The sequence below is a fragment of the Ctenocephalides felis genome, unplaced genomic scaffold (assembly GCF_003426905.1).
Source record: "Ctenocephalides felis isolate EL2017-DRISC unplaced genomic scaffold, ASM342690v1 CF-g0.4_SCAFFOLD_00845, whole genome shotgun sequence".
NCBI lineage: Eukaryota > Metazoa > Arthropoda > Insecta > Siphonaptera > Pulicidae > Ctenocephalides > Ctenocephalides felis.
Window position 1 is genome coordinate 67,262,665 of NW_020536999.1, and position 11,507 is coordinate 67,274,171.

Sequence of the window (11,507 nt, forward strand, 5' to 3'; positions counted from 1 at the left end):
CATTGACGTTATACCGAAACGGGTGATAGTATTGACTTTATCTGTGCTGAAAAGAAATTAGAACTAGTTGTGTTCCCGATATCGTCGACGAAAATTTGTATCCGCACATACATACACACACGTACATACATACACACACACATACACACACACATACACACACACACACACACACACACACATACATCCATTTTTTCTAAGGTATGCCAAAATGTTCAGAAACCTCTGAAACGTAAAGATATATAAAAATTTTCATTTTCGATTTTTTTGCGATAACTATAACTTGCCCTACGGGAAGTTAAAATATTATATTTAATGAATAATACTTTAATAAATTTCCTGTGTGCATTTTTTAACAGAGATAATACTGTAAACAACCTAAATCTTATTTTTCAAAAAATTGCTTTTTTATATTAAAACTTTTTTATTTGCCATATTTTATTTTTTACACCTTTGCTAGGATAGAGGTTTAGTTGGTCCTTTTATTTATTTATTTATTTATTTATTTATTTATTCATAAGCAAGCCGTAATCAATAATAATAGATATTATTTCAGGCTCTTGTCAAGAACCTTTTTACCCACCCACGTATAATATTTTATAAAAGTTATATAAAAACCTGCTTAAATAACTTTTAATTAAAAATACATGTTATAAAACAATTACACAATGTATTAAATAAAATTAGCAAAAAATATTTACTTTTTTTCGATGTAAAAGGAGTTAAGCAAACATTGCAAATGCAGTTATCCTTCTTGGATGTGTCGTTGAAAGGAACCATTTCGTCTGCTGCATCACATGCACAAGTTTTAGATCCTGAAAATTGATATTGTACAATTATAATTTTGCATTTTCATATTCTTGTATAAATTTTCTTTATTATTATACAAGTAGTCTACAGCAAACTATTGAGAACCGAAGCCAAAAAAACAAAATTAGATTTTGTCTTTGTCCAAATTTAGATACGTTCACAGATTCTGTTTCTATGCATTTTTCTTGTGATGCTTTTATGTATGACAAATTGTGAATTGAAAGCAAATTAGTAGTAAGACAGAGTAGGTAGGACTATTAATATTGAGTAAAGTACTATGTAACTCACCTGAGAAATTACTCATCTGCCCGAACGAGCCTGTAAAATGAAAAGTTATAAATATTACAAAAAGTAATAAATGAAAATAGTTAAAATATAAGTTAATATCGTTAACTGCATCAATTTTTTATAATATTGGACAATAAGGAAGTTTGATAGTATTTGCGAACAAGTAATGTTGATTATTAAATTTTATGGTTCTATTTTAATTTTTATCTATGTAGTAAAAGTAAAAATAGTTTGTCTAATTAAATTTTGCGATAATATGTCATTATTGACAATTGTATTTCAAAAAACAAGGTTTTAACAAGTATTTTAATTTGGAAATATATACCTTTTCATTGACTTTTGTTGACTTATGACTACAAAATTATATATCATAAATATCTTTTAGTATAATAATACAATTATATTCATTAAAATAAACGTAGTATCAACAAGAAGTAATCGATAGTTGAATAGTTAGCGTAAATTAGGATACTTAAATGAAATTCAAGCAAAAATTTTGCAAATCCAATTTGATAAGGATTTTAAGGGGCACAACTAGTGTAACCGCCTAAAAAAAGGTGATTTTTGGGAATTTATATTAAAAAAACTACTTTATCAATCATTTCAAAATTTTAGGAATATATTTATACATGCTTTAAGAATACATAATAAAATTTTTGGAGAAAAAAAAAATTTTTTAAGTTATCGTCGATCTCCAAGGGCGCGACAAAAAAAGGCCTTTAACTGCTGCATTGATTCCGGCCTTCTACGTGAATGAAATAAAAAAAAAAATCTCGTTAAACTAGATAATATTGTCTTAAAATGAACTACGATGAAAAAAATAAATCAAAATTGACAAAATGGCGGCGTTTTAAAAAAAAAGTCGAATTTTATCCAAAATTTTGGTCGTTTTTCGACTGCCAAAATTCGATTTTTGATCCGATCAAAGGATCGATAGTTCATTTTACGGAGAACTATATAAAGAACATGTAAAAATAATTTGATAGTGATCGGATCATTCGTTTTTGAGTAATCACTGCAGCAAATTCGGAAAATGCTGTTTCGAGAAAAACGCATTTAAAGATAAAATGATCGTTGTACTATATACTATATATATAAACTTTTTAAATGGCTGTAACTCAAAAACTATTTGAAATATCGATTTGAAATTTTTATATATTATTTTTAAAGTGTAATCTACTGAAATATGAAAAAAACAAAAATCGATTTTTTCAAAATTTCACACTAGTTGTGCCCCTTAAAATGAGACATTTTATATGAAGTTTTTTTTATTAAATATTTGCTGCAAAGAGTTAGCCGTTGACCATTAATAGCAAAGATTGTTTTGCATTTTGTCTGGCGGTGCTACAAATATCAATGAATGATAATGAAAAAAATGTTTCAAAATGATATTTATAAAAAAACTACGCCGCCCGAACAGGGACTTGAACCCTGGACCCTTGGATTAAAAGTCCAATGCTCTACCGACTGAGCTATCCGGGCTACCTTTGAGAATTTAGGCTTTACTTGAAATTAGGCTAATTTATCTAGTAATTCTCGGAACTTTTATTAACATCGAAGCAAATGTTTTTTAATAATTCTACGATGGTAAAATACATTAGTATGGATTTTTTGCTTAGTTTTTGAATACGTAATGAATATAAATTAGGAATTCCAAATTCGCAAACTACTTTATACTTTTAAATGAAAAGAGTACGTTATTGATAGTGTTATAGTAGAACGTTTTTGGTACTCGTACGTGTTTTTATGAGTTTTTAACGGACTATTATAAAAAAACAACATTTTACCTTTGTTGGAATAAGCACAGAGACATTTAGCGCATACACCAGCCGTTTTCACTTGGTCATTACGAATTTGCTTAGTACATTTGTCCTTTGAGCGAGTCTTCCTAAAAGTTTAGAAACTTTTCTTTACATTTCTATATATTCATAAATATATATATATATATATATATATATATATATATACATATTTGTATGTGTGTGTATGTGTACATATACTACACTTAGTAAGACCTTGTTTAAAACTTTTGAAATCTTTATATAATTTATTTTTTATTTTTATCTTTTTCTTTATTTCTTCTAAATCTAATTTATCCCCCTTGAAATAATACTTCTCGGATGAACCGCGACTATGTCAACGCTTTTTCCAATTTTCAAAACATTTTTATACTTGTCTTACTGATTGACGATTATCACCTTCTTCGATTCGGTTTCATGTCTTCAATCAAATTGACGCAACGGTTTTTCGAGTTTATTAGTGAATAGCCAGAAAATGGTTGCAAAACGATATTGGTTGAGTTCTTGTCTAAATTATTAACTTCCCGTACGGCAAGTTATAGTAATTTCAAAAAAATCGAAAATGAAAATTTTTATATATCTTTAAGTTTCAAAACCTTCTGAACATTTTGGCATACCTTAGAAAAAATAGATGTATTCGTGTATGTGTGTGCATTCGTGTGTGTGCGGAGGTGCGTGTATGTGTGTTTGCGGATACAAATTTTCGTCGACGATTTCGGGAACACGGATGAAGCGATTTGAATAATTAAAAAAACATTCGATTCGTGTTGATAAGGAGACGAGCTGATTAGTTTTTGGAGAAGGCAGGTCTAGCCGTTTCGAAGATATGAAGCAAAAAGTGCCAAAAGCGGTAACTCAGTTTTTAAGAGAACGGAGCGCCCGATTTGAATAATTTAAAAAACATTTTACTTGTATTAACAAGATGAAGAACAAATTTTCATGAAAGCGGTCTTGCGGTTTCGGAGATCTAGTAAAAAAAGTAAAAAAAAATGCCATTTGGCGGTGAAAAATGATCATTTGACATATGCACAGATATTTTATAGAGATTTTAACAATAAGTATAAATTTTGTTTACATTTCTATGGGTTTCGTACCAATATTTATTTGTTAGACGGATACGCGGCGCTTATGCGCTTCGATATTTTGTCTCTATGCTGTTAAAGCAGTACGATTGCTTTGAAGAAAAGTTCAGAATTTCCAAAATATTTCAAAATAATTTTTTCTTCGAAAAGTCGTTTTTTTCAAAAAAAAAAAGTAAATTTTTCTCCAAAATGTCTTTTTTCAAAAAAAGTAAATTTTTGTCAAAAATTTATAGTTTTTCAAAAATCTAATTTTTTCAGAGTAAATTTTTTTTCAAAAATGTTAATCTTTTTAAAAAAATATAATTTTTAGTACGGGAAGTTCCAGCAATTTGCCTTAAGGCACGATGCCATGCGCCCAACTAGTTAATTTAGAAGAATGAGTGCACTATGCAATGGCGCATTATCGTAGTGCAAAAACGACTTCGAAAATTGTGTTGTTGACTGGCCCATTTGAAATTCCAACAATGTCAACAGGCTTTCTAGGAGTCAATCGATAATTTTGCAGCGCCCAATGTTTTGATTTTATTGATGTGTAGCTCATCAGTAAATGTTCTTGAACATCTTGGATGTGGTTCGTCTTCAATGTGCCTTCGACCTTCTTTGAACCATTTGTCCCAATCAGAAACACTTCTCACCTAAGGCCTTCTGCAATGCAGTCTGAACGTTTCGTCTGATTTTCTTGTTCAATAATTAAAGAAATTATGATCCAATAACTGTAAATTTGGTGTAATTGCAACTTGGGTGTAAATCCATACAAATGCAACGGAATTAAGTTACGGCAAGGTCGAGTGCCAATGATTGGTCATTTGCTCTCGATGAGATCATTTCTATACGGTCAATTTTTTGTATGCGTTCTGCGAGGCTTCTTTGTATGCGCGACTTTATACGTGCGTACGTCACAGAAAGCGTGAAGCATATTCATTTTTCGGTGTTTCGTGGTTTCATGTCATTACATTTTAAAGTTAAATATTAGTACAAATCTTGAGTTAATAAAAAACGTGTGGATCGGAAGAATATTTTATACCGTCTCCCATAAATAATTATAGTGCAAATAATAAAGCAAATGAAAAATCTGTGCCGTGTAAGAAACGTAAGTTCATTGAAGTAATTTGTATTATTCGTGGTTCCTATATATTTTTGAAGTTAATAAAATGGAAATAATTTTTATATGCAAGACAGATAGTATTACTGTTCAAAGAATGAAACTGTATCGCCAGCGAAAAACTAAAAAAAAACAAGCAATCAATGATTGTATGAATTACATGACAAGTGAAATTATGAAAACAATATTTATTTAGGCTCTATTAATAATTCTCTGCATTTTTATAGATATTAGAAAATATTAAAGTCGTACAGCTTTATTCTAACATGCCGAAGATATATCTTTTTCAGAATTATATCTCAGACACTTTTGGAAGTTTAGATGAAGTCGACAAGTTTTTCGTTTATAATGGCTATTAAGTATTACAAAATTGAATATTTTTATAAATAATGAAGAATAATATTCAGATTTATTACTCTAAACAAAAGATCAAGCACAACAATAGTTTATGTAGCTGTGTCTCATTTATATGAAGATATACTTCATGATGGACATCTATGCAGTTAATTCATTGCTAGTGTTAATGAAATTATTCAGGATTGTTATATTACAGCTGTCCACTTTGTGAAGAATATTATCGAATTTATAAATCAGCAATTACTTTATTTCTCTAATAAAGGTTCAAGCCCCAGATTCTAATGACAAACCGAAATAATGTCGTACTTGAAGTATGACTTTAATTGCATTATTGTTTTTAAATATTATAAATATTTTTAATGCTATTATAAATTTATAATTTATTATTATATAAATATGTATAATGGTTGACATTAAAAAATGTGTGCACCACGAGTGTTACCATATTACTGATGAACGTTATTCAAAATTGTTATATCGCAGTTCGATTGTAGCAGCCGAGCGATTCACATCGAATAAATAATCGTAAATAATTACATAATGTCTTCCGAGTCGGATGGTCAGTGCGGCCGACCACCTGACCCAAACCTTTTTACCTGCCGCTCTGCGATTGGAGAGATAACAGCAGATGCAAAGAACACTTGTTTAAATAGATCGAGTGACATGGATTTTTGTGATACTGAAAGTGTAATTAGTGTAGAAAATGAATCAGTTAGTAGTTGTGATTTGAATATTAAGAATAGTGTTAATGTTAATTATAAATATAATATCAACGATGTAAGTGCAGATAATAATAAAAGGGAAACGTTAGAACTAAAGGAAAATAAAGGGGAAAACAGTAATTTAGCGTTAAATAACAGTGATACAACAATGGAAATAACAAAAGATCTAATAAGTGACGACAACAATATAAACGATCAAAATAAATCAAATGAAAGAGTTAATCCATTAAATAATTTGATACGTTTTGAAGGTTGCGATATGGGCCCTTACACTATATTTGTTGAATCCAAGGACAAAAATATAGGCCGACTGCACCCGATGGCCTTGGGAAAAATCATACATAATGCAGGGGCATATTTCAAATTTGGTTTGACAGAAGTTTCGGTTATAGGAAAAAATAAAGTAAAGATGGAATTTAAAAGCGCCAGGGTGGCGAACAAAATTCTAGATGACAAAATTTTAGAAAAAAATAATCTGAAGGCATACATCCCGAAATACCTACTTGTAAGGCATGGCATAATATTTGATGTGGATGCCAATCTCTCAGAACAAGAAATTATAAACGCCATTGAAACAGATATTCCGATTATAGACGTGGTATGTTTAAGACCGAAAAATAATAATACAATGTGTCAAATTAACGTTTAGAGGCACAAGTTTACCGAATAAGGTAGCTATACATTCGGTAAAATGTGAGGTTCGACCGTTTGTACAGAAAGTGGTCCAATGCTACAAATGCTGTCGGTTCAATCACGTTAAGGACCAATGTAGAGGAAAAGAGAGATGTATGAAATGTTCCGGAGAACATAATGCGAAAATATGTATAGCATCCAAATTTCTATGTGCGTTGTGCAATGGGGATCACCCTGCAAATGATAAAGAATGCACGGTATTTATTAAAAATAAAAAAATTAAAGAAATTATGGCTTGGCAGAATCTAGCATACCATGAAGCCAGAAATATATTGTATAAAGACAGCTATGCAAACAAGTCAAAAGTCGGATTCAGTTTCACGGGCAAAGATAAAGAATTTCCAGGTTTGTATGCAAAACCAGCATCTGATACAGACAGTAAGATAACTAAAAATAGGTTCGACGCCCTTTCTGATCTAGAGGAGGAGGAGCAACCGGAATTTTTAAATCCGATAACCTTTCATAAACCTAAAAGATCGACTTACAAAATTACCAAAAGCAATACTCCATTCAATTCTGGATCTTCAATAAAAAAACAGTTAGTGAAGGAACCTGTATCAAATAGAAACAACAAAACCGAATTTAACCTCAACCCAAGAAAAAGGTTAAAACCGAGCGTGGAACGTGAATCTGCAATAGTCGAAAATAATAGCAATGTTCAACAAGATGGTTCATTAAATTTCTTAAACGAATTCATTGAAAAAATTAAACATATATACATTCCTAATAGCGCTGAACATTATAACCTGTTGTCAGAAATACTAAACAAAATGATGAGGTCTAAATTTGGACCCGACAAACAAGTCTGATTTGGCTGTGAGCACAGTATATTACGTATAGAAGCTTAAAATCATTTAGTGATAATATCATAAAAAAAATAATAATAATAATGCTAAAAATTATTCAAATCAATATCAGATCTGTTTTTTCAAATAAGCTGCATTTAGAATCCTATTTGAACACCAACCATATAGATATCGTAATATTATCTGAAACATGGCTCAAAGATAATAATAGATTTCAGATATCTGGATACGCCTTTATATCAAAGAATAGAGAAGATGGTTATGGAGGAGTTGGAATACTCATCCGCCGAGGATACCAATTTCAGACGTTAAATTTAAACAGTTTCATTACCAATAAAATTCAGATTTGTGGAATTAAGCTGACCATACATAACATAACACTTAATATTGTGGCGATTTATTGTGCCCCCGTCACAAGACAGGAACGGAATATTGGGTGTCGCTATTCCAGGAACTAAATCAACCGTTAATACTAGCAGGGGACTGTAATGCTCACCACATAAGTTTTGGAGGGTTTAAAAACAATAATGCAGGCATAAATCTTAGTGAAGCCATAAACGCAGAGGGTTTATGTCTTATGAATGACGGAGCACCTACAATGATAAGAAGGCACGATAGGAATCCTTCCGCGGTAGACTTAACAATATGCAGTCCATCAGTGATGATTAGGGCTGAATGGAGTGTATTAAATGAAACTCTAGGATCTGATCATTTAGCAATTAGTATTAATTTTAAATTAGGCAACGAGAATAGGTTTAAATACGATCATAGTCCAGTAAACAGATATCGGTGGAAAATTAAAGATGCAGATTGGTCAGGTTATGCGCAAACTGTAGACAGAATGTTGTCGAATACTAATCTCAACTCCAATCCGATGATTTCCTATTCCAAGTTTATTGAATGCATTAATAATGCAGCACTAATGAATATTCCAAAAACAAATCCGTATTTGGGTACGAAATATAGAAATAAATCAAATCCTTGGTGGGACGAGGAGTGCAACAAAGTGAAGAAAATAAAATCCGAAGCAATTAAGAAATACAAAGAAATACCAAACATAGACAATTATATAAAATACAAGCGAGCGGTAGCTAAGTGTCGATTTGTATTTAAAAAGAAAAAATACGATAAATGGACAGAGTTTTGTAACTCCTTCTCTAGAAACATGTCTTCACAACAAATCTGGCACCATATAAAGGTTATGAAAAATGGAGCCCCTCGAACCAATGCATTTCCTAACAACTTAGCTGATCAGTTTCTTAACTCACTTACTCCGGATACGGTAATTAATGACGTCAACATACAGGACATGGAAAAAAATGACGAATTAGAAGGTCCCTTTACCATTGATGAATTACATTTGGCACTAAAAGGAATAGTAATACTGCGCCGGGTAATGACAATATACACTACCCCATGCTAAGTAACCTATCAGATAAGGGGAAAAAAATTCTACTGAAGGTCTTCAACGACATCTGGACTAAAGAGATTGCTGTAAAAGACTGGAGGACATATATCACAATTCCAGTCCTAAAGCCTAATAAGGATGCAACAAAAATAGAATCATATCGGCCGATTTCTCTAGCGTCATGTATGTCCAAAACATTCGAACGCTTAATGAAAAGAAGAATCGAGTGGTGGCTCGAGAATAAAAAGAAATTGCCAAGTTATATGCAAGGTTTCAGAAACAAAAGAGGCACGTATGATGTTCTAACTAGTTTCGTCTTGAAATTCACAACAACCTGGCAAAGAAAAATTGTGTATTGACTATCAACTTGGATCTGGAGAACGCATACAACAGGGTTCAAATACCGATTTTAATAAACATTCTATATGAATTAAAACTCCCTAAGAGATTTATTGTTCACATTTATCACTTATTGAAAGATCGAAAATTAGTCCTCAGATGTAAAGATACGCATTATGGGCCACGGTATATGTCGGAAGGTTTACCTCAGGGTTCTGTCCTTAGTCCCTTGTTGTTCAACGTATATACGGCACACCTTCAAAATGAGATTGGCCAGGACGTTCGGATCATGCAATATGCAGATGATATAATATTATCACATAGTGGAGTGTCATTAAATGATGTGATCAAAAAATGGATCAGACCATGACGTCATTTGGAAAATGGACCACATCACTGGGATTTTCAATTTCGGAGAATAAAAGTGCAGTATCCTTTTTCACCAGACAAAGGAATTCTATTGCGATGGAGTCAATAAAATTAGGTAGATACACATTAAAAATACAAACTTCCACAAAATGTCTGGGATTGACTATAGATAACAAATTACGATGGGGTCCACATTTGGAAAATCTGTCAAGAAAATGTGAAGATGCATTAAATATCTTGAGAGTATTAAATCACATGATGTATGGCGCTGACGTAAAGGTTGCAATCGGGATATATAAACAGCTTATATTATCTAAACTCGATTATGGCTGCTTCATTTATGGGGATGCAAGTAAAAATCTACTGCGCAAACTGGATACCCTGCAAAATAAAGCTATAAGGTATTGCCTGGGAGTTTTGCGTTCAACGCCCATTAACGCCTTACATGTGGAAGCACACATAATGCCTCTGCATTTGAGGAGGAAACTGTTAGCAACAAAATTCGTTATTGACAGAATAAGATCTAACAACGTAGAGGTGATAAAAAAATTAGTAGTGCTAACAACCGTCAGAACAGACAATATTGGCAAAATAAGAAGAAACCTATACTTATGTCGGTGTTCTCAGAAACAGAATACAAATGCAAGCCATTAGAAGAACAAAACAAAGCAACAAAATTCTACTTCGACTATGAAATCACGACTACAAACCTTCAAAATATCATACAGACGGAATTTTGTAATATATAGCACCAAGTCCAATGTTGGGGGTATAGATTAGAAATTGAAGATAAAATTAAAAACACGTTTCCAGACTTCGAGGTTTTCTTCACAGATGGTTCAAAAGGTTCTGAGGGCGTAGGTGCTTGCATCTATCATCAGAACACTACATATTACTAAATATAAGTTAGATATAAATGCGTCGATTTATACAGCTGAATGTACGCCATAAACAAATGTATTCGGAACATCGCCACACTTGGCTTAGAGAAAGCAGTTGTATTCAGTGATAGCCGATCATCTTTAGAGAGCCTGCTATCTATAGGCAGAGACCCAAGTTTTTTAGTGTTAGATACTCTTAATCATATACATTACATTCTCTCTCAAAAAAAAATCCGTTTACTTAATTTGGATCAAGAGTCATATTGGAGTAACAGGGAATGAAACTGCTGACAAAGGAGCAAAAGATGCAATAAGCACGGTATAATCGTAGAAGATGGAATATCCCTCCAAGATATCAAAAACCTCTTTAAGGCAAAATATATAAGGAGTGGCAATTGGAATTCCAAGAGTCATCTCGTGAAAAAGGACAATTTTATGCAGCCATACAAGAAAAATTCCCGTCAAACCATGGTACGACAAATTTACGACGAGAGTCGTCATTTTTACTGCATCTTAATCGTCTGAGAACCAATCACCCCTTACGCCTTTTCACTTGAATAGGATCGGAATTAACATCAATCCGTACTGTTTTTGTCTTGGCGAAGCAAATAATGCAGATGCCAATCACCTAATTATGGAGTGTAGACATATGGAGGAAAAAAGAGAAAAACTATGGAATAAATTAACAAAACTGAGGATCCCACTTCCACAAACCTGAGACTGATGTTGGCAGACACTGTAACGTATGATGCTATATACGAGTATATAAGTGAAACTAGAATAATGGTATAGAGATCAACATAGTGTAATTAAATTAGATGTATATGTTTTTGTGCATATGTGTGTGTTGT

At 32.1% G+C, this 11,507-nt stretch overlaps 1 non-coding gene across 1 annotated transcript; it reads right to left on the reverse strand.

The window, feature by feature from the left end:
• Positions 1–2,507: 2,507 nt before the first annotated feature.
• Trnak-uuu lies at positions 2,508–2,580 on the reverse strand. Its single transcript has one exon. It is a non-coding gene; the product is annotated as a tRNA-Lys (tRNA).
• Positions 2,581–11,507: the final 8,927 nt, after the last annotated feature.